A 23,738-nucleotide genomic window follows, 5' to 3' on the forward strand; every position below is an offset into this window, starting at 1 on the left:
TCAACTCTGAGGCCACTGAAGTCACCTGTGGCGTACCACAAGGATCTTCACTCAGTCCCACCCTCTTCAACGTTTACATGAGCCCACTCGCTTCCATCGCGCGTCAACACAACCTCAACATCATCTCTTACGCCGACGACACCCAGTTAATCCTCTCCCTCACCAAAGACCCCAACACCGCCAAAACCAATCTTCACGAAGGCATGAAAGAAGTAGCCGAATGGATGAAACATAGCCGCCTAAAACTCAACTCAGACAAAACGGAGGTGCTCATCCTAGGATCCTCCCCCTCTGCCTGGGACGACTCTTGGTGGCCTTCCGCTCTGGGCGTAGCACCCACACCCACAGACCATGCACGTAACCTCGGCTTCATCCTAGACTCCTCTCTCTCGATGTCCAGACAAGTCAACGCAGTCTCATCCTCCTGCTTCAACGTACTTTGCATTCTCAAAAAGATCTTCCGCTGAATCCCCCGCGAGACAAGAAAGACTGTCACCCACGCACTGGTCACGAGTCGACTGGATTATGGTAATACACTATACGCCGGAATCACAGCAAAATTACAGAAAAAACTCCAACGCATCCAAAACGCATCAGCGAGACTCATCTTAGACATCCCTCGCCAAGATCACATCACCGGACACCTAAAAGACCTCCTCTGGCTTCCCGTCAACAAAAGAATTACCTTCCGCCTTCTCACCCACGCTCACAAGGCCCTCTACAATCTAGGACCCGAATGCCTCAACACTCGACTGTCCTTTTACAATCCTACCCGCCAACTAAGATCGTCCAATCAAGCCCTCGCCACAGTCCCGCGTATCCAAAAATCCACCATGGGCGGCAGATCCTTCTCCTTCCTTGCTGCCAAGACCTGGAACTCACTCCCCACTCACCTCCGCCTTACTCAAAACTATATCTCCTTCAGAAAAGACCTCAAAACCTGGTTATTCGACAAATAATGAACCCCTTCCCCAAGCGCCTTGAAACCCTCCGGGTGAGTAGTGCGCTATATAAATGCCTGAACTTGAACTTGAACCTGGCCGCATAAAAATCCCGGAAATAGGAAGCAAACGCCTGGGCTATTTGGGGGTCTCCCCTATGCAACTGTCCCTGCCTATCAGTCACGCCCTCTACCCACCGTGTGTCTCTCTCCCTGCGACTCAGCCAGGCCAGGAGCTTCCCAGATTTGTCCCCGACATCGTACAACCTGTGCAGAGTTGCAAGTGCCTGCGCCTTTGCTTCATTAGTGGCAAGATCCCTGTACTGTTGCTGGGCGTCAAGCAGGTGCCGAAGCATCTGCGGATCTCTGTCTGTCAAGTGCTGTCGATTAAGGCCTAAATCTTTGGTTTCCAGTGCGCACAACTCCTCTTGAGCTTTCCGTTTCTCCCAGGATATCCTACTCTGCGCTCTATCCCGAAGCACCGCTTTATTGGCCTCCCATAAGGTTACCCCTGACTGCACAGAGCCTATATTTTCGTCAAAGTAAACCTTTGTGTCTGCCCAGAGGCCCTGTAGTATTGTGTGATTTTGGAGATCCCATGGTGTGAGTCTCCAGTCCCCCTTCCGCAGCCGTGGCCTCCGTCCAAGTCGGACCATCAGAGGCGAGTGGCCCAAAATACCCCGTGGCAGATACTAAGCTTTGTCGCCAGTCCCTAGGGCGTGTCGGGGAATGAAGACATAGTCTAGGCGGGAATGTACGTTGTGTGCCCCCGAGTAGTAGGAATAACTTCTTGTGTCGAAGTGCAACAATCTCCAGACATCTGTCAACCCCAGCGTTCCTATGATCCGGGCTAGAGGCGTCATGTGTGGGCCGTCAAGTCGCGTCCCAGACCGGTCCAGGGGGGTGGACATAACGTCATTAAAGTCGCCGGTTATGATATGTAGCGTGTCTGGCGTGTCCAACAATATTTCTGCCACCCCGGTCAGTGTCCTGGCCTGTAGTTTCGGAGGGGCATAGACTAGAGTAATCGGTTGTCTCCTCCATGTTCCTGTCACCCCCACATAGGTCCCCTGTAGGTCTATCCAGGTTCGAGTCACAGTAAAAGGTGGGGATTTTTTTTATCAGGATAGCCACCCCCCGTGACCCTAATGTATATCCCGCATGTGCTAAGACTTTGTAAGCTCCTCTTGCTAGGAATCCACACTTCGTGCCCCTAAGGTGAGTCTCCTGGAGGCAGACTATGTCTGGATGCAACCGTTTGATCTGTGCCATCACCAGCCCTTGTTTTATCTTGTCCCCCAGACCATCGATGTTCCAAGTGAGTATCCGGCAGGGTCCCGTCTCCCATCTACCCCCAGGGGCACCGTGTGTATCTACAGCAGTCATATCGTAATTGCAGGTAGGTGTAGGCCATGGGCGGGTGTGACGGCATGTGTGCCCGGCAGCGTGGAGCTGTATGCCATATGCCAACCAAACAAAAAACAGAACACAATACAACTCTTTCGTAACCCAGAGCCCATTGTAACTCCCTCCCTCTCCCATCCCCCCGGCCTCCCCCCCCCTCTCCCTTGACCCCTCCCGGCAACATGACATGGAGGTAGACTCTATGGCAGGTGGAGGTCTGTCACCCTCCCTCATCAAACTCACTCCACAAGTTCCAACTCCTGTGGATACCCCTGAACCATCAGGGTCGAGCCCTGAAAAGACGTGAACTTAGGAGTTAAAACACTTAGGAAAGAAAGGAAAAGACTAGAAAGGAAAGAAAAAGGCAAGCACAATCAAATAGGGAGAATTCAGAAATAGAACAAGCACACAAGGGGGGGTGTCCAACTTGCGTGCTCCAGGCATGTTCTATCTCCACTTGGTCAGCCAAATCGGTCCTAGCTTCATTAATTAGAGTCCAGGGGGTCCCCCTAAGATGCCACAGCGTCCGGCGTCTGTCCCTTTTCCAGTTCATTTATTTCCATTGCCAAAGGGTGCAGAGACTATTCGTCCGCTTCCGCCCCTTCAGACGAGGTGCCCTGCGGATTTTCTTCCCCCTCGGAGCGTGTTTTTCCCGCCAGACGCTGAAAGCGAGATCCCGAGGGTCGGTGGGGGTCCAGGGAGGCTATGCTCCGACGACTTTGCCTTGTATGTCCAGCCGTGTAGTATGGAGCTGCAGACAGGGAGCGGGCACCCTGTCCCTGACGAGAGCTATGTGGTTTCGGCACCCTTTCAGGGCCCCCGTGGGCCTCTCCGTCGTACCCTCCTTCGGAGCTCCAGACTCCCTTCGCGTCAATGCTAAGCGCTCTTCCAGCCATTGCCACGCCTCCTCCGGTGTTTGAAAAAACAGTGACTTGCCCTTATAGATCACTTTTAATTTTGCTGAAACAGTAGCATGTATTGGATTTGGAGGTCTCTCAGTTTGGATTTTTTCGAGTCATAGGAGCGTCTCTGCCTCTGTACTTCCTGACTGTAGTCCGGGAAAATCATTATGTGGGCATTATCGAGACGGATTTCCCCAAGTTTTCTCGCTTCCCGTAGTATCATGTCTCGGTCCAAAAAATTTAGGAAACTGGCTATGACCGGCCAGGGTCTCGCTCCCACTGGTGGTTTAGCCAATAGCGCGCTGGGAGCCCTTTCAATGATAAAACACGTCGAAAATTTCTCCTTGGGGAAGGTGCGCAGCAGCCAGGAGTGTAGGAATTCCGCCATGTTGGCACCCTCGATTCCTTCTGTAAATCCCATAAAGCGGAGGTTGTTGCGTCTTGCCCTGTTTTCAGCATCGTCCACCTTCCACTGTAGTTGCTTATGAGATTGGCGCTCCGTCATCCCTTTTCTCAGGTCTTGTAGTGTGTCCTCCGCGTCACCCAATCACGTTTCCGATTCTGTCACTCTTGCCGCCAGATTTCGGAGGTCCTGTCGCAGGAGAGTTACTTCCGACCCCACCGCTCCAATCTTGTTCTCTAGGGCTTCGCGGGAGGCCTGTATTGCGTTCATCAGCAGGGCCCTATCCGAGCGGGTGGCCGTAGAGTCCTCCTCCGGTGGGGGGCCTGTCTTAGTGTAGCGATCTAATTTCCCCTGCTTGGGAGGCTTGGGGTCCTTATCCCTTGGCTTGCCCATGCTGCCTCGTCACGCAGCACGTACCCCCAAGGACCTCTGTATTACAGTGCTGTCCAAGCCCGCTCCTCAACCCACCACTCCCAGGCCTCTCGTTTGGAAGGTCTTCCTGTGTGCGTATTCGGGCCTCCAGCACACAATTGCCATGGGGGAGAGAGGCGGGGGGAGGGGGTCAGAGGGAGCAACCAGGTAGGGGGAAAACAGGTGTCTCCGTAGTCCCAATTGTCGGGTCTAAAGGGGCCCGGGGCCAGCACCACCACAGTAGTTCAGCCTTGCCCAAGCAGATCACTCACAGCTTGCGTAGCTTGGGGGGGGGGTCATGCAGTGAAGCGCTGGAGACCAGGTCCGCACGTCTCCCGGTGTGGCTCGCCTATCGTGTTCGTTGAGGACTGCTGGTCGTTGCCAGGGGACAGCTCAAGGCAGGGGCCCCCCCGCAGTCCGAGCATTCCTTCACACCATTATGGCCTCAGGGGCTAATCCTACCTCCGGCCGCCGCGCGGATCGTTACTGTCCCCCTTCTTCCAGGGGCTTCGTGGCTCGCATTGAGCTCCTCACTGTCTCCTCCTTGAGCATGGGGCCCTCCTGCCCGACCCCTCGGGCGTCACTCCTCTCGCTGACCGCCACCGCTGGGCCTCAGCCCTCACCAGCCGCTTCTCCTTGCACCTCTAGGCCGGCCGCCTGAGGCAGTTTCATCGACTCGTGAGCTCGACCCCTCCTGTTGCAGCCTCAGGGATCGGGTTGCAGTCTGTCTCCCAGCCTTCACTACCGCAGGTAGCCTCGTCTGTCAGTATTCAGCCGCGGACAGCGGCAGTCGCTCTGCGGCGCCCCCCTATGTAGCGCCTCCCTGACGCTCACTTCGGGCACTTCGCCCGTCTCTGCCTGCCTCTGCCACTCGGCCCGGCTCCGCGGCCCGGCCGGCGGTTGCAACTCCACTTGGTGTTGTGTCGGACGTCCGGAGCAGAGGCAGAGCTCCCGAGGTACTCCGCAGCTTTTGGGGGCTTCTCCGGCGGTACGGCAGTGCAGCGGCAGGCACTCACCACTGTAGATCTCCTCCACGGTCCCCGGCCGCCTCACCGCTCCTCACAGTTCCGCGGCACCGCCATCTTGAAGGCCGCTCCGGGATCCACGCACAGGCCTCTGCTGCCGCTAATTACCGGCGGTACGTTTCTCTCTCTCGCCGCCCTCGCGCCGTCGAAGTGGGTGTAGGACCCCCGGGATGTGTTTGTGTCGGTTTTAGGGACCTCAGGCCACCAATATATATGGGTGATTAAGTCAGCTTGCCGGAGCAGAGCTGGAACACGTCTCACTCGGCCATGTTTCTGGCCACGCCCCCCCAAGACCAGACAGACTTGGTCTTGGGCAAAACCAGTGGAACTTATTCTTTTGTTAATTAATCACTTGAAGATAGATATTTTGTCCTCAATACTTTGACATACAAACGACATTGGATGTAAATCAAATCTGGCTGGCACTTTGCTAGAATGTTTCACAGCTTCCTTGATGTGAGCCGTCCAATGTCCAGCGATGCCTACAAATAGGACCAGAAACCAAATTGTGGGTCCAATGTGCAAATAAGCAGAATTTGCACGGCGGGGGGCAATGCACACTTCCCTCATTACAACTGTACAACACGTGTGCAGCAACTAAAACGTTCCTTTGGTGTCCCAGTAAGAATGCTTGAACTCAAGGCCCAGGATGGAAACCGGGAAAAAAACATAAACTCCTAACCTCGGATCTGCATCTGAAGGGGAACTCTGGTGAGCGGGAAATATTATATTTCACACATACAGTGATCGCTGGAAAACACATGTGCTGTAGTGATGAAATATGTTCTTCCTAAGTTGCCCTTGGTCTCAGCTGATGATGAGGGAGAACGATCAGTGGAACCTGTTATATTGTTTGTTGATAATTAATGCAAATAGTTAAAAGAATTGCAGCATATTTAAAATAAAAAAAAGTCTGTTGCTAATTAACTCCATAAATCAACTGCTCATATTTCTGTAAGTATTAGAACTTGATACATTATGCTCAAATCATTTTTCCTTCATATGGCACACTGTGCGTACACACACACAAACACGCGCATGCACACACAACCGTGAAGGTTGTTCCACGGTATGCAACAATACACAACTCCATCGCTATAAGGTCACACTAGTGGCAGCAGCGTGTTAAACAATTATTAAGTAGTAACGGCAATATGGCTGACTTTGTTTATGACATCACTGGACTCCGCCCCCCCCCCCCCAACGCATTATAAAACCATATTCCATTTGTGGCATTTCTGACTCCCCTGTATATTCCCTTGTTTCGCTTCCCTTTTACTCTGTTGGTCTCTTTTGGTGCTCGCCTAGGTTCCGAAGGAAACTGAACTCCTGGTTGTAGGGCATTTGTATGTAGAAAGGCTGAAGCACGTTTTTTCCACAGGGAGTTGTGTTGACCGGGCTCGCCAGGCGGGTTTCCATGTTTCCTTCCATGGGTGAGGTGGGCTATGTCTGGGACAGCTAAGAAACATGATGGAATTATGGCTTGCATGGGGGTATGTCCCCTGAGAAGTGGTGGTACATCTAGGGGGCAATGATCTGGTACATCTTGGTAGGAGGCGCTTATTCGAGCCGTTGATTACTGAGATGGGATGGTTGGCAAGGAGATGCCCGCAGTCAGTCCTAGCGTGGTCCTACATCTTCCTGAGGTTGCAATGGCGAGGAGGGGAGTCAGTCTGGGCCCTGAATTATTCCATAAAACGGATTAATAAAAAGATGGACAAGTTGTTTGGGTCCCCAAAACTCCAGACGATCCCGCATGGGTGCATACATGGGGAGAGGTTCTTTTGTACAGGATAGGGTCCACCTTTCCAAATTGGGGAATAAGATTTTTCTAGAAAATATGCTGTCATGGTTGACTCTTAGGCAGGGCCTAACATGACCTTCTTGGGGGGGCAGATGGTAGGGATATTATGCTGGCATGTGGCAGTGAGGTCATGATTGGTAGGGCATTTATGGTTATTAGAAAGCATCCCCCTTATTAATGGGGATAGATGGGGGACAGCGGTTTCTCAGGGCCCTCCAGGGGATGCTTACGGCAAGTCGGCTAGAGGGTGCGGGGTAAGGGAGTGCCCGCTTCGAACAGGCCTTTACGGCCAATCCCTCAGGAAGAATGTATAGTTTATGGTTAGGAATGGCTATATATTAGAGTCTCTCTTAAGCTTAGCCATCCAAGAATATGTAAATAATACTGTATGGAGTGTTATGGGGGTCTCTGCATATTAATGTAAAAATTGCTATTTTTTTATCATGTGTTGTGTGTAAATAAATACTGATGCTGTTGTTACGACCCCTAACCCAAAAGTACTGAAGGTATTTGTGTGTAATCTGTGCCACAGGGGGATGCTGGTGTTGAAGGGTGGATGGTCTGCTTCCAAATCAGGGTGTATGGGCCGGGACCCAGCAATACCTGTCCATATGTAAAATCATTGAATACTTTTTTTTATACTTGTGTGACTTTATAACCACTTAATGCTGTATTGTTCAACTATGTCTCCTATGAATCCCCTCATGAACCTCTTGTAAATATTATCATATAATATGCAAGACTCTCCGATACCTTCGGGTCTAGCTAGCGCAATAGAAAACTAAAAATAATAATAATAATAATTTCCAACAGTACATATATTCCCTAATAGCACATATGTGCACTCTGGGTAGAGAAGCTTCTTACACAAATCTAAGATGAAGAGGTCGCATTTATAACTTCCCCCCCAAATGCACCTTTTCCCTTTCAGTGTTTGGGTGCAAATTGGGAAATTGATTGCAAAATGTTTATGACTGACTAAAAGTTAGGGCTTTGTGGATGTCAAGGTCATTGGCATTAGATTTTCCTATCAAATCCCTGACAGTAGCCAAATTTCTGATCGAGTTAGAAATTTACATGTCTGATTTGCACATGACATATGTAGGGTATGCACTCAGACTACATTTAATCATTGTACCATTATTAATTATGCATAGTGCGGACCAAATGTATTAACATTTGGTGCAGTGAAGCAAGCCAGGTTACAGCTCTGTATTGCGTCAAACGGAGAGAAACTAACCATTTACAATATTCACTAAGATATGACACATTCCTGCTCTCTCTCAGCACTGGTGCTCTGAGTGCTGCCTAGTGCCAAACCAAGGCACCCTGGCACCATGGTGCCTGCATTACAGACAGGTTTGTTTGTGCAGGAAGGGGCACCTACCAGAACAAAAACAATCATCAGAGGCATTTTCCTCTCTCTATGTTTGCTGCAGAACGAAGTACACGTAGAAAGAGGATATACTGAGGAGAAATAAACATATTCCTCCTCGTTACGCCTCAGTTGGGATAGCATACCATTCTAACGCATTTCCAGGTTTATTATTCTTAGTAAATCTGTGAATGCGCCTAAAATCCATTTGGCAGATGCGTGGGAACCCCCACACTTCACCCAGGGAGTACCTTCCCAACGCAGAGTAACGCAAGTCAGTGACTTAAGCTGTAATAGATTACTCTAGATTTACTAAGCCATGCAGGGCCACTCAATGCGGCTGTGCCTAGCTTACTAGAACTGACTTAAGACCTTGCGTTGCCTTTCGTCGCCTTGCGTGATGGAAGGACAACGCAAGGCCTTAGCAAACCTGGGCCTGTATGTCTGTGTGCATTGTGCCTTTTTTCAAAAATCATTGTATATGGGGTGTATGTACACCAACAGTGACATGGAGTTACCCTATTCTGTTACATTGCATTTTGTGAGAATGAGGGAATAACACTTGTCTATATTGGCGCCTCACGTTGGTTTTGAAGCGCTTTACTAGTGCAGCTACAGTATAATTCACTGCTGCAGCAACGGTGGAAGACATCTCCGGGTTTCATGCATGTCAGCAGAACACAAATCTCATAAGTGAAACCTCAGCCAGCAGCCTTTGTAACCATGAACAGTAAACAGAGTAGTTACTTGACCAGACAGAAAGCGCTTCAAAAGCCTAGGAAAGGGCTATTAAAACGCTACACTATCATATCTGTGAGTCCGCCCGACATGACATTTTGGAGTCCTCTGGGCAAATATTTGTCATGGAGCATCTTTTGGCTGTGCGCTCTGACTGACATAAAGGCTCCAGTCTTTCCTAAATATAAACCCTGTTGCCTCCTCTATGTCAGATGACCAAGCATTATAAAATGGCCGCCAGCACCCCCGGAGCAGTCGACATGAATGGAGACTGTGTCGTCCACGCAGGCCTGTTGCCTCACGACGCAAGACAGGCCCCTCTCAGCTCCTTCGCTTAACAACCTGCGACCCTCGCCCCATGCCCAGGCCGCCGCTTCCTCGCCTTGTCCTTTGTGCCCCGGGCACATTGTCAGCCAGGGAGGCTAATGCGCAACACCACGCTCTTCACAGGGGCTGCAGACTCTGTGTCGCCGGCCTAACCCCGCGTGGAAAATCTGGAGGTGGACGGGAACCCGGCTTAATTAGCTCGAAAGACGCCAAGTCCCTCACGAGTGAAACGTGAGCGCTTTTACGAGGAGAAGTAAAACAGGCATGGCATTGCTTTCAGTCAACCTAGTAAAACGTTAGGTGACCCGGCAGAGGGCATGTGTGCCCCCTCCAATTTTACAGCACCCTCTCATGAATAATTAGGCACAGTTTCACTGAGGGTTCTTTTTAATTTAATTGATTCTAGCAGTTATACTGGCTTGGTATTTTTATTTTGAATTCGTGTAACTTAACATTCGATTAATATTTTATACGCGTAAATTATAGGACACGTTCGTAGGATTTAGGAGAGGCGCTTAATTTGAGGGACTTGCCCCGTACGTTCAATTAGTGAACATATTATTTGTTTACTTGCATTCATTTTCTGTCTTCGTCTAGCAAACGTCTGAAACTTAGTGAATCAGCAAATGTGTTTGGCACCTGTTGCCCTCCGCCTTCCGCAATATTCAGGACCGTGGCTGTCAATGGTGCAGCAGGTGCAGTGGCACCGGGTTCCACGGAGGTTTAGAGACCCCCCTGCACTCCAGTTGTGGCTATCTTTCACTGTCAAACCAGGGTCTAGCGTGAGCCATATTCCTTTGCTCGCATTAGGACCCACGGCTTCCGTACCACGTCACTGACAATATTCTGAAAGTTTACTTGAAATAACATGCATTTTACAAATTCGAAATATTAGGCCCGAGTACCGTGCAAATCAAATGACAATCTGCATTTTGAAGTGTATAGTTTTCAATTGTTTCTACCATCAATTCAGTGGAATAGTTCAAACAATGTTGTTGCGTCACAAAATGTAACCAACAACCGATGCTACATCTTGTTTCCTGTGAGAAAGAAAACTACTTAAGGAGCAAACATCAATTCATATTGCTTTTAAAGCGTTCTATGTTGATGGTTCCCACTAATTAAGGGTCAGGGAGAGTCAGCCCCGAGCAAAATCGGCCCACTCACCCAGGCATTGCCAGGTCAAATGAAAATGTACACGACTCCCTGGCCTGCAGTTAAACCATAGAAAGTTGTCAATTTTTTTTTCTCGCTGTTTCCTGGCCTGTGAACGTATTTCCTCTAATATTTCCAGAACAGTTAAAGATAATTAGGAAGTGAAATGGGATCAACACGTCCATTTTTTCGTTGCCTCCCACTCCACATGTACAAATAATGTAGGCTAACATAGAGAGTGAAAGGCCACGTCCAGGATATTGCGCCATAAGACTTTGGAATGTTTGGCTCTGAAACTAATTGGTGGGTTCCTGGATTATGTGTATCAGGTGTAACAGCAACAGACATCCAATTAGACTGAAGCAGTGCTTAATTTATGTAGGTGGTTGCAGGTGCCAAGCACTGGCACTCATTTTGGGGGGATTTGTCCTCATCAAACTTTGACTCAGAGCAACAGTGTGAAAGGAATAAAAAGTAGGTCTGGGCAAAGCACTACGCTAGGCTCGCATAGTTTGCGAAGTTTGCGCTACATCGCACTACGCGAATTGCACGTAGCACAGCACAAACATGCGTAGCATAGTGCAGCGGTCATTTTTTGCTTGCTTGCGGTCCTCAACGTCAAGCTGGCGACCGCGAGCAAGCAAAATGACATCCTGGCGAGACTTTTTCCTCGTTCGCGATCAGCAACATCAAGTTGCTGATCGCGAGCATGGAAAATTAACCTCCCGGCGAGATTCTCAATGCGGGGAGGTCAGGTTTCTCATTGCGAGTGGTCGCGTATGCTCGCGACCGCTCGCGATGAGAAACTACCAGTCCGCGTTGAGAAAGCTGCCGTTCGAGTAAAAATCTACTCGAGCGGCAGAAAACTACAGCTTGCACTGTGCAAGATGCCGTTTTCAATGATTGCACAGTGCCGGATGCTTGTCCGTACTGTGCAATCACTGAAAACGGCATCTTGCACAGTGCGAAGAGGGTACTACGCAGTCCGCGCAGTGCTACGCATAGCTCACGTAGTGCGAAGTGCACTTTGCGTAGCTTCGCGAAGCGCTACTTCGCAAACTACGCCCAGAGAGAAAAAGAGGACGAGAAAGATAGGAACATAGGCACAGGATTTAAAGAAGTACAAAGAAGAGATGATAAAGGCCAACAACAGAGAGGTAAAGAGGCATGAGTTGAAGGGATGTGACATTTATTAACAATGTTAATAGAATATCATCCAATTTCCCAGAATCCTCCTCCTCCGTGGTCCATCAGTATAGCGTGATTCATTAGTATGGCAAAAAAAGTAATTTTTTTGCATTTTAAATAAGTCTTTACTAAATTGCTATAATTTGTCTGATCATGGAGTTAGAATGTGATGGCACTGGGAAGGTTAAATGGCAAGAAAATGCAGCAGTAATTTTCAACCATGAAGTAAATCGCCATATCAGCTGATTTGTGCCCAATCTCCAGTTCAGAAAGTCTGTTCTCTATTGTGCAGGCTCCCCAGAGGACTTCACGGATATATAAAGACTGCGTCCAGCGACTTACTGGTGCCGTAAACGCTCTCCCAGGGTTAGTATAACACAACAGGGCCTAGTAAATGTACTCTGATTTACTGAGACCCACAGATTTAATGATCGTGGTAAAGCTTGAGTTTACTCCTTTTTAGGTCTGGAGATCTCTTGAGACGCAACATCCGTCACATAGAATCAAGCGCTTGGGTTACTGATGTCTTTGCAGACGAGCCATCTTCATCCACCGTTAAAAAAACTTGTAAGTTGTTGAAAGAGTGATTTAATGGCAGTAACATGATGCACAATGTGGCATAACATCTTAGTCTGCATTACCAGAAACATTTCGAAATATGTTCCAAATTTGATTTAGGGCCTTATTTACCGTTGGCGGGTGGGATACTCCGTCACTAATGAGGCAGATGACCAGTCCGCTGTGTCACAAATTCACAATCTAGATTACATGCACACTTAAGCCCCTTAGAGTAGAACATAATTATAGAAAATTGGAAATAACTGAATATGGTGGTCTGGTCCAAAAAGTGCACACATGTCTGAGCTGTTCTCCCTGAATGTCTGAGACGTTTGTAATGAGGATATTGGAAATTTACTCCCACATTTCCACCCTGTTGAACAGTCATAATAGTATGGCCCTGACAATGATTTCCCCAAGAGGAAGGGCATACCAATGGGAGCTTCCTTGGATGAAAATGTAAAATGTTAAATGTGGGATACTTGTAAAGCGCACTGTTACTCTACCCGAGTGTCCTGGCGCTGTAGACCGCTGGGGAACCCGTCCTGGTTTTCCCTGTGAGATGGTCCCTTTCTGGGTATCTCCAGGGTGAAACCAGGCATCCCCGGCGTCTGTGGGGGGCCGTTGTAGAGATGAGGCAAGCTTAATGCCCAGAGTTACCGAGTGTGTTCCCTGGTTAGAGTAGGCACTGAGGCGAGAATTATCGAGTCCGTTGACCCTGGTCCAACACCCTGCCGCGTCGGGAATTGAACCCTGGTCCCGGGCCATTCTCTGCTTACAGGTCTGCCGCCTCTAACCAGTGAGCCACACCTCTCCAAAAAAGCCATGCCTTTGTGAGGGAGACCCTCCCCACCCTAATATGGAGTGGCCGTCTCTGCCGGTGTAGTGGGTGGGTGCCTTTCCTCCACTAACTCCGGATGAACAGTCCACCAAATAAACTTTAAATAACCCAGATATGTAAAACTGGTTGTGTGCAGCAAATAATTGGAATGCAGGAAGCCAGTTTCTCACACAAGGTAGAATGTGTGCTGCATCCATCCACAATTGAATGGATTGTCCGTGTTGCACATGCTTCAAATCGAAACACTCTCTGTGGGAGCTTCAAGCCAGCATGTTAGCGTAGTACAAATAGCCTAAGAACCTTATTATGAGAATGGCGGTCCCGTAACAGCCGTGGCGGTCCGACCACCACTACGACTGAGGGTCCACCCACCATATTATGATGGTGGCAGTGGGACTGCCAAAGGACAGCCGCTTTCTCCGGGATCCAGGATCCCACAGTGGTGGCGGTGAACAAAGGGGCCTGAATATGTTGGCAGTGCGGATGGCCGAACCGCAGAGCATACTACGACCTGCATATCCACTTCCCTTTTCATGGTGGGGACCGCACCATGAAAAGGGTGGGGGACATGCAGGTTAGGTGCCCCTAACAGAGCCCATGGCTGAATCTGGGCCTGGGGGTACTTGCGGGGGGACACATGTTGTGCCCCCCTGGAACTGCACCCTAGTTTCTGCACAGTGTAGCATGCACATCATGGTGCATGCCACTCTGTGCAGGAACGTGCTGCAGGCACTCGTGGCGGCATACTGTTAAGGCTCTCCTATGAGCCTAACACAGAAACCGCCGCAAGATCACTGCCACACCACCCGCCCTCTCTGGAATAAACTCATAATCCGGCAGGTGGGCTCACCACAGCTTTGGCTGTCTTTTTGGGACCACTGTGTTGGTGGTGTCATTGGAAAACTGCAAAAGTTGTAATAAGGTCCTAAATTTAAAAACAACAATTATTGCGACAAATGGGTTCTCTTTTGAGGAAAGGGTATGCAGCTTTATATCTCACCTCACATTCCTCCCTTAGGGCAGAAAATTATGCATTGATTTGTATTTGTTTGATGAGCAAAGGGTCAAATTGGGTTCTTTCCTTTCCACCGACAAGCCTCTGCAGTGTGGGGTCCCGCAGGGCTCTTCTTTGAGCCTTACGCTCTTCAACGTTTATGTGGCCCCACTTGCTAGGCTTGTCAGGACTTTTGGACTGGAAGTGCTCTCGTACGCCGATGACACCCAGATCATGGTCTCTCTGTCGCAATCCGTCGAGACCACGGCCCTAAACTTTAGAAACTGCATGGAAGCTGTGGCAGGTTGGATGGCCTCCAACTTCCTCAAGTTAAACGGGGAAAAGACTGAGATCCTTGTCTTTGGTGGAAACAAGGAGGTTTGGTCAGCCGACTGGTGGCCACAGACACTGGGAACATGCCCCCAGCCTTCTCCCGCTGCCCGTAACCTGGGAGTCATATTTGACACCTCACTTGCCTTTGACAAGCAAGCTAACAGAACGGTCTCAACCTGCTGCGGGGTCCTAAGGGTGTTAAGAAAGCTTACCCACTACCTCTCCCCTGACGCCCGGAAACTTGTTTCTGTTGCCCTCCTATCCTCGCGCCTGGACTACTGCAATGCCTTATATCTTGGCATGAGCAACAAACTAATCCATCGCCTGCAAGTCGTCCAGAACGCTGCAGCGAGGTTTGTCGTCAATGCCCCCAGACGTTCTTCAGGAACCCTGATCAGGAAAAATCTTCACTGGCTCCCTGTGTATGCTAGGATAACATTTAAAATCCTGACCATTACCTACCGGGCTCTTCATGGTGCTGGTGCTGAGGGCATCAGGTCCCTAGTGTCAACCTACGCCCCTGGTAGGGCCTTGCGCTCTGCCAGCCAGAGTTTGCTAACCGTCCCTCGAGTTGCTAAAGCAAGATGGGGAGGCAAGGCGCTTTCCTCCCTCGCTCCTAGACTTTGGAACGAGCTCCCCTTGGAACTCAGGAACCAAGAATCTCTTGTCCTGTTCCGAAAGGGCCTTAAAACCTTGCTCTTCACTGAAGCCTACTCTTAGGCTCCTATACTCCCTATATATGTACCTGGCTATTTTCCATCATCTGCGCCTTGACGCCTTTGGGCAAAGTTGCGCACTACAAATCTCCATTCAAATCAAATCAAATCAAAAGAAGCGCTGTTCAGCAATGACATCAAAAGGATACAGGTCGTCCTTCGCGTGCTTGCTAAGAGAATCCAAAATGTATGTTATGGGTACATGTCAAGAGAGTAAAACATTCATTAACCATAGGGAAGACTGTCAAGTGATTATGACATAATTTTCGAAGTTGTGACAACTGCAGACCCATATGGTTAATGGGTGAACCTTTTAGTTGGAAGAAGGATGATTGAGCTCTAACAGTTTATGATGCATTCGGATATAGTAAGCTCTCCACGGCTTCCTCAGAGTGATAGCAATTCAAACAAGCATTGAGTGAATCAATAGGCCTGCCTTTCGCTCTGAATCCTATCTAAAAGCTTGATTCAGTGGAAAAAATAAAATAAAAAATAAAAAAGATTGTTATCAGTATTCAACACATCCATGAATTAAAGAATTTAATATGAATTTATTCATTAAAGTGGTTCCTAAAGCATTGCCGTGTAAGCACTCCATAGGAGGTGGAATAACACACCAAACAGACCATAGCATGCAGTAAAGAGAAATACTCCTCTGGGCAGAGTCAAAGCCCACGTAACATACATTTTAAATAACTGGTAACAATTGGTGCTTGCAGACTGATGTAAAGTTGAGCCACACCAAAACAGAATCTCGAGTGGTGGATATTATAAATTTCCCAATTCCTAACGGGTACTGAATAAAATCATATATTTGCTCACATAGGAGTACTTCTGAGTTTCTGGAAAATTCCTGTCTTTTCAGAAATTCACAATGAATCCAACGATTACTTCTAGAAACCTAGGTCCCTCAGAGATTTTCATGAATATTGACAAGCATAAGATGTACAAATGCAGAATTTTTCCTGGGTGTATATTTATACATGCAGATGTTGTATCCAAATGGCATTCACAAGAATCCGTTATTGTATGTGGAGCAGTCCTTTCACACAAACCTCAATTAAATATGGATTTATCCTCCCCATTTCCACCTTGAAACCCCACATTCTCTTGTCTTACTGGAGTACATTTGTATGTGTTACCATGGTGGGAACTACAATAAGAGTTTTTTGCTTTGTACAAGTATACCTCCGGGGTGCCCCCACCAGAAACAACATACATTACTTCCCCTTCTGGATTTAGGAATGTTTGTAAATGTACTTTGCAAAAATAACAATCCACTTCTAATAGTTCTGTGAATCAGGATAGGAAGTTTACATCCAGAGTGTGAAGTTTTCCCACGTCTTAATTTATCTTACCAGCACATCTACCATTTGTGTGACACTGTATCACCTTCGGAGTACGTGCACGCTTCCCATACGATTCCTGGATTTTCTTCAACCCATTGCATTTGGTAGTCAAGAATGACTTGTAGTAGTTTTGTTAAGTAATGATTCATAATGAGCTTAGAATTGCAAAAGCTTTTGTAAATTGCACCTTAGTGATTAGGAACCAGACTGACTTCTAGGTGTTGTGCTCTGGTTATTGATGGTCATTGTGTAGTCGGAAACAGTTGGGAGTCAGGTTGATGCACATGGTATCTTCCATCTAGACATAGGCAGCACAAGGAGCTGTCCATGTGCAGGTCGCTGCTTTCTCTGTTTGCCAGTGACCTCTGTATCATTACTCTCTGTTATCCTGTAAATGATGACGTATTTCAATTAGATGTTTGTAAAACACTGTAATAGCCAAGTGGTGCTTAGCACAGTGCTATCCACGCCGAGATAGAAAAGGACAAACGGCCAGATTCATCAATGTCCCGTTTTGCAAGTCCTTAATAGCGATTATTGAGGAATCGCTATTAAAGATTCGCAAAACGGGATTCATGTAGAAATCGCAAAAAAAATGGTGATTCCTACAGCTTCCTTATTTGCGATTAGCAAATTGCTAATCGCAAATAAGGAATAACTCCCCATTCATTCCTATGGGCTACAGGCCCACAGGAATGAATGGAGAGTTATTCCTTATTTGCGATTAGCAATTTGCTAATCGCAAATAAGGATGCGAGGGGTGTCCAAAGGACACCCTGTAGCACCCCTGAAATGAAAATGTAGACTGATGTTGCGCACACACATGTCCAAAGGACATGTGTGTGTGTAACATACAACTTAGAAAAATGCACTAAAGTGCATTTTTCTAAGTTTTCGCTATTTACCACGAAGTCAGACTTCGCGGTAAACAGCGGCCAAAAATTGCGAATTCGCAAATCTGAAATGGTTCATGAATTGCATTTAAGGAATCTCAAATAGAGATTCCTTAAATGCAATTCCTCGCAACATAGCGATTTCGCATTTTGCGATTTTTGCATTTGGGATGATGAATCCCAAATGCAAAAATTGCGCTCGCAAAGGGCCAGATTCTCAGAATCTGGCCCTTTGTGAGCCGGATTTCCTTTCATGAATCTGGCTGAAAGTCTTTTGCCATTTATAATGTATAAATGGCAAAAGACTTTGTATTTTTCTATCTCGGCGTGGATAGCACTGTGCTAATCCTATGCTTAAAAACTTTGATAGAAAAACAGACATTTGAGGTGAGCAGATCTAGAGTGTCGCTGGTGTTGAGAGTGCTCTAACAGGAGCTGCTTTCCACCTAAACTTGAGAACTAACCAGAGTTCTCTACTTCTTTTTTGCACAATTTATGCGTCAGGTTGGCTTGAGTTGGTATTTTACCAATTCAAAGCTGTAATATTGTGCCTGTAGTGATAAATGGCTTTTGTCATTTTACAGCTCGGCAAGGACAGCACTGTACTAGTCCTATGCTTAAAGACTTTGCTGTATAAATGGCAAAAGACTTTTGGGCATATTACCAAGGGCAAGTATCGCCGCTTTCTCCGCGAATTGTGCAGAGAAAGCTGCGATACTGCCAGAGCCCTATTCACAAGGCATTTTAAAGCCTACCCCAAGCCCACTTTGAATGTCGGCGATAAACATCGCTAATGACATGCAAAGTGGGCGTTCCCACGTCCAACCACATGATAAATGTGGTTGGAGGTGGGAACACCCTATTACCAAGGAAGGCGATGGGAGGAAAAGACCTGCGATAAACTCATTTATCGCAGGTCTCCCAACGCCTGCTCTGACCAGGCGTTAGGCATTGATAACATGGGGGTGTGGATCATAAAGCTGAATCCACCCCCCCATATTATCAAGGCCCACATTAACGCATGAAAACAACGTTTGTTTTCATGCGCTAATGTGCCATATCACCGACTATCGCCGGATTTCTATTCGCCTGCCTCATGCGCATTGATAATTGCGCGTTAAAAAGGCGATGAAATCCGGCGATAGCCGCGGTGATACGGGAATGTGCGTTGTGCATTTTCCAACGCACTCTTCGGTAATATGCCCCTTTGTCCTTTTCTATCTCGGCGTGGATAGCACTGTGCTAATCCTATGCTTAAAAACTTTGATAGAAAAACAGACATTTGAGGTGAGCAGATCTAGAGTGTCGCTGGTGTTGAGAGTGCTCTAACAGGAGCTGCTTTCCACCTAAACTTGAGAACTACCCAGAGCTCTTTACTTCTTTTTTGCATAATTTATGCGTCACTCTATGCCTGAAAGGGTTTTGTTTTTAATATATATATATATATAAAAATTATATATATATAATATATGTGTGTGTGTGTATATATGTGTGTGTGTAAATGTATACATATATATGAGTGTGTACATGTACATATATACATATATATGAGTGTATATATATATATATATATATATATTCACTGAAAAAACCATAGGTTATAGACCATATATAGTTAGGAATTAGCATTTAGAAAACCTTATTTTACTCACACAAAACCATTGAAATTCCATATATAGTTAGTTGCACTAACTATATATCGCGCACCCGCAATCCACTGCTGATGATGTCACATATTACATCATTCATGACATGGTCAGTGACATCACTGATGACATCACTGATGACATCTCAAATGACATCACTGATGACATCACTGATGACGTCTCATTTGGCATCATTCTTGTGCTAATACGATAAACCTCTTCAGACTCTAATATAACCTTAGATACACTCAGTGTATACAGACACTCACACACTGCCACTCATCCATGGAGTTACTCACACACCCAGTCAGTCATGCAAAGAAACAATCTCACCTCCATTTCTTCAACTATACAGTTATACACACCTTACTTATTGAAACATATACTAACACATATTTACTCTCTTATACAATCCCTGATACAAGTTCACAATGATCGATACAACCACTCACTCAGTGGCTCTCATGCACAGTTATTTATATATGCCAACTCTCACATGTACTGTGTTTTACATATGTACTTACTATGACATGTAGCATTGAGATATCCATTCACTCATCAATACACTCATGCACACAGTCAACTGCCCATGTAGCTGTTTCCACATGCACTCTTGAACTCATACACCTAGTGAATAAACTGCTCACACATCTATGCACAGAGTCACACACCTTCCAGCCACCCCCACACAAACTCAATCTCCCATAGAAATACTTGGGCAACCAATTAATAACACATATAGCCTCTCGTATAGCTAATGATCAACACATGCAGCAGTTTACATCACAACAGACATAATGATGCACAAATTAAGACAGTTTAGTCACTAACCCATGCATTCAGTGAGACACATTTAATCACTCACTCATACAGTCAGTCACGCACCTACTAAATCCTTCATCCAGACACTTATACATCCACTCATTCTTCAATATCTAAGACATATTTTAACTTTACAGAAACATACAGTCACTGGATGTTGTCATCAGTGATGTCATTTGAGATGTCATCAGTGATGTCATCAGTGATGTCACTGACCATGTCATGAATGATGTAATATGTGACATCATCAGCAGTGGATTGCGGGTGCGCGATATATAGTTAGTGCAACTAACTATATATGGAATTTCAATGGTTTTGTGTGAGTAAAATAAGGTTTTCTAAATGCTAATTCCTAACTATATATGGTCTATAACCTATGGTTTTTTCAGTGAATTTTCAAGGTTTTGTAAATGCTAATTCCTAACTATATATGGTCTATAACCTATGGTTTTTTCTGTGAATTTCATTGGTTTTTTAACAGCTAATATCTGTAGCTGTAAAATGTATTCTTCTTTAAATCCAAAAATATATTTTATATGTTTATGAATAATTTTTTTTTAAATATTTTTTTTTCTTCGTTCCCGCTTCGCGAATCGGGAAGCTTCCCGTTAGCTGACCTTGATGCCGCGAAATAGACCGCGAGCCGGTAAACGTTTCTTTACCGCAAGTGCCGCGTTAGAAAACAACATCGTGACGCCTCCCGTCCGCATGACGTTTCACGTTGTCGCGTGATACGTCATATGACGTGCTACGTTAGCGAACTGGTACGCGAAGCGAGTCGCAAAGCGCAGGTTTCTGGAAGCAAACCGGGAGGCCCTGCAAAGCGCTTAACGTAAACACAGCAAGTCATGTGACTTGGTAATAACACTTTTCATTGGTTCATTTCACTTTTGGTTTCCTAATGATGTAAGACTAGGTCATATAATCTAAAATGAACACTTTTGATTGGTTGAGAACTCTTGTTTTTCCCAAATGATGAAAATCCCTCCTTCTTTCCTCACTCTGACTTTCATCATTGTGAGAGAAAGACCCTTTGTGATCACTGAGCAATGGCTTCTTTAGTAGCTTCAGCTGGTGCTTCCCCACCACCTCCACCACATCCAAGGAAGAGTGGACCACCTGCTCAAGTTGTAATTCAACAAGAAGAAGAAGAAGAGGAACAGGAGGACGAGCACGAAGAGAGGCAGTTTTTGCCTGAGCAGCCCAGGACGTCTCACCGGAAAGAAAACTTCATTTGGCAATTTTTTTAAATTCCCAAAGGTCAGAAAAAAGTAAATGCAAGATACGTAACTTGCCTTATATGTCAAGATAGACTGTCCAGAGGGACCGACAAAAAATACAGTTTCGGAAACTACACAATGCATCGCCATATGACTAGGTGGCATCCTAACAACTACAGTGCTGCACAGTTTCGGAACGACCTAGATAATCTCCCTATTATGGCCAGAAGATCTGTTGTACCGGAAGTAACGGGACCAGAGAGCAGGGAGATGGTGCCAAATATACAAATGAGATTTGGTGATGTAAAACACATCTGCGCATTTTGCGATGGATTCATTTCCTACGGAGAAAAAAGCATCACTCTGATCAACAGAGCTATTGACTATCATATGCAAGTTTGTCCGAAACGCCCAAAATAATAAATACTTCTTTTTTTTGTTTTGTTGCTCCTGTTGAGCCCTTTACAATGAATCGTTTTCATTGCCCCCTCCAAGAAAAACCCAAAAAAATATAAAACTGTTCCGAAAAATTCAAAAACAGTAAAAAAATGTTCAGAAAAATAAAAAAAAAAGTTCTTTTCAGAACTACCTCCCCGTTATTAAAAAATTGGTACAATATTTGGAACTGTGCCAACCTCTATTTCTCTTAGTTCGCTTCCCAGTTCGCTCGCGGGTACGCGAACCGGAAGCGACCCAAAAACAGTAAGTATAAGGGAAGGAAACAGACACTTATGTTAAAAGAAAGACAGCTATAAGGGAGTAAACTAGAGATACCATTACCCGTAATCCACTGCTGATGATGTCACATATTACATCATTCATGACATGCTCAGTGACATCATCAGCAGAGGATTGCGGGTTTTTTGGCAACATGCCTTATCCACGGTTTAATAACGCTGCCTTTTGCTTTATATAAGTTTTCAAATTGTATGAAATATATACCAATAGGTCGTTATGAACCTTTAGGTAGTGCTTTTCTTCATGAGGTCTGGTCGCTTCCATACACATACAGATGTTTCAAAGATGATCAAGAAGTTTATCTGAATGGAGAGGAATGCACTGAGACGCCAGATCATTCACTAATGTGTAGGCACATACAGTTACACGGTTCATGCAACAAACACCGACCAAATATGGCTTGCGTGTTGCAAGGCACGCCAGTTCCTGCTATCATCCCCACGTTCAAGTTGTTGGAAAATGGTAGTTATTTGATGCTCAATAATGAAGATTGTTCTGAGTTAATTAAAAGTATTCCTTTTATCGTAACAGTAAGTGAACGGGTTATTTGCTGCAGAAATGTTCTATTTCCTCCCACACATGAACATAGGGAGTTTTCAATCTGGCCACAAATACCAACCTTGAGACACGTTTCAACGGCATGGCAAGAATAAGAGCTCTTTTGTCTCAGAGAGAGGTGGCCTTGAGTTCGGCCCGTGAAACTTTCGTACTTCACATAGCGAACACCCATACAGAGGTGCAAAACCTTTTTCAATTAACATTTGCCTTTCAATTTCAGCAACATGTTTCCGACTATCTTTAACGCATCCTCCACAAAGTCCCTGGTGCACTTTTTTAAAGTTGTTACCAGTGGTCTCGTGACTTCATTTGAGAAAATCTTTGGAGTCATCCCTGCTTCCTTTCATTATATTTTCTGCACTCTGGTTCGTGGATTGGCATTTTTACTTGCATTACCAGCGGACGCTCTTGTGCTTTTTTACATTTTTAAATATGGATGTCCCTCCTATGCAACCTCCGACCCTGCAGCTGCTGACACTGTTCCGCAATCGCATGCTAGAATATTATGGCACAATGCCGTTGGCGATATTAAGCACGGCATATGGATTATCTTTTCGGTTCTCCTACTTCACCTGTGTCCAGCCTGTATTTCACTGCCTGACCTGTGATTTCGATTGGGCCATTGATTTGTGTCTCTGCGGACCGGTTTCTCCTGACGTCGACTTTAATCAGCTGATGACTCCTATCATTACTCACGAGTTGGTTTGTCCTGGCGAAAGGATTATGGCTGTGGCATTGATGCATGAACTACTTGGTCCCTGGAATTTACTGGCGGCAGCACAGTCTTTCTTGGAACAGAGCTTTCTTGAAAACCCACCGAGCTGTCCTCTGATGGTGATAGAGGATCCGGTGCTGGGAGAGCACGTATGTTCTTTTCCGCTTTTAAATTGGATGGCTGAACTGTTTTCGGATGAAGACGGTGACTTCCTATTGGAGGCTGTTGCAGCTTATTTTGCATACACAGTTATGTCATAGACCTTTTTCATGTTTGATATGCTGAGTACTAGCATTTCATTGACAATTCATTGACTTATTTGTCAAGTTTTTATTATTTACCTTGCCTATTGGCTTAAGACTCGATAAAGTACTTGGCTGTTTTATTTTTCTTTAGCATTAAATTTTCCTAGTTTTTAATGCTTTACCTTGCGGACCGTCCACATATAAACTTGCAATCTGCTCTCATGAGATGGCACTTCTATTATCTTATTCAGTTCGTTTCCGGATCATGAGGAGGTGTCATCTAGGTCCTGGATATCTTTACACCGTGTTAAGTTAGCATGGGCTCATTACCGGTTTAAACGCCATTTTTCCTTTTTTGCAACTTCTGCACACGACACTTAGTTGTTGCTTTAGCTTTCCACCTAGTAGTTCATCGTGGTTTACATGAGAATAATATGT

The sequence above is a fragment of the Lissotriton helveticus genome, chromosome 7, assembly GCF_964261635.1.
Source record: "Lissotriton helveticus chromosome 7, aLisHel1.1, whole genome shotgun sequence".
NCBI lineage: Eukaryota > Metazoa > Chordata > Amphibia > Caudata > Salamandridae > Lissotriton > Lissotriton helveticus.